Genomic DNA, 1,197 nt, shown 5'->3' with positions numbered 1-1,197 from the left:
GAAAGACCGCGCTCCATCCACAGCACCCCACCTCTCCTCCAAAAACCCCGCTCGACCCACCCCACCCCGCGTCACCCCCCCACCACACGGCGCACCCCCCCACGACGCCCCCCCGCACCCCACCTCGAAAAACCCCGCTCCCTCCACAGCACCCCGCCACGCCTCCGAAAACCCCGCTCGACCCACCCCACCCCGCGTCACCCGCCACGACACGGCGCACCCCCCCACAACGCCCCCCCCGCACCCACCTCGAAAAACCCCGCTCCCTCCACGCCTCCGAAAACCCCGCTCGACCCACCCCACCCCGCGTCACCCCCCCCACGACACGGCGCACCCCCGCACCCCACCTCGAAAAACCCCGCTCCCTCCACAGCACCCCGCCACGCCTCCGAAAACCCCGCTCGACCCACCCCACCCCGCGTCACCCCCCACGACACGGCGCACCCCCCCACCCCACCGCACCCCCCCACGACGCCCCCCCCGCACCCCACCTCGAAAAACCCCGCTCCCTCCACGCCTCCGAAAACCCCGCTCGACCCACCCCACCCCGCGTCACCCCCCCACGACGCCCCCGCGCACCCCACCTCGGAAAACCCGCTGCATCCACACCACCCCACCCCGCGTCACGGCACACCCCACCGCACCCCCCCTCGACGCGGCGCATCCCCCCCGCACCCCACCTCGAAAAACCCCGCTCCATCGACACGACCCCGCCACGCCTCCAAAAACCCCGCTCGACCCAGCCCACCCCGCGTCACCCCCCCACGACACGGCGCACCCTCCACCCCACCGCACCCCCCGACGACGCGGCGTATCCCCCGCGCACCCCACCTCCAAAAACCCCGCTCGACCCACGGCACGTCACCTCACCCCCCCACGACATGGCACACCCTCCCTCTTTAGAAATCGCGCTCCGCAATGACACGGCACACACACCCCACTGCACACGACCCCCTCCCGCGACACGGAACCTTCCACCCCCCGACGGACCTCCTCAAGAAACCCCCCCACGACATGGCACCCCCCCGCGACATGGCACACCCTCCCTCCTCAGAAATCCCCGCTCCAACAACCCGCCCGCGCAACATGGCACGCCCTCCCTCCTCGGAAAAACCCCGCTCCACCGAACCCCCCCACAACATGGCACACCCTCCGCTCCCAAAATACCTCGCATCTTGAGGAGGGGGTATCACGTGA

The sequence above is a fragment of the Lygodium microphyllum genome, chromosome 16, assembly GCF_053477565.2.
Source record: "Lygodium microphyllum isolate KBCC chromosome 16, Lygodium_microphyllum_v1.1.10, whole genome shotgun sequence".
Classification (NCBI taxonomy): Eukaryota; Viridiplantae; Streptophyta; class Polypodiopsida; order Schizaeales; family Lygodiaceae; genus Lygodium; species Lygodium microphyllum.
The sequence above is the reverse complement of the archived record's forward strand: the minus strand, read 5'-3'. Positions refer to the sequence as shown.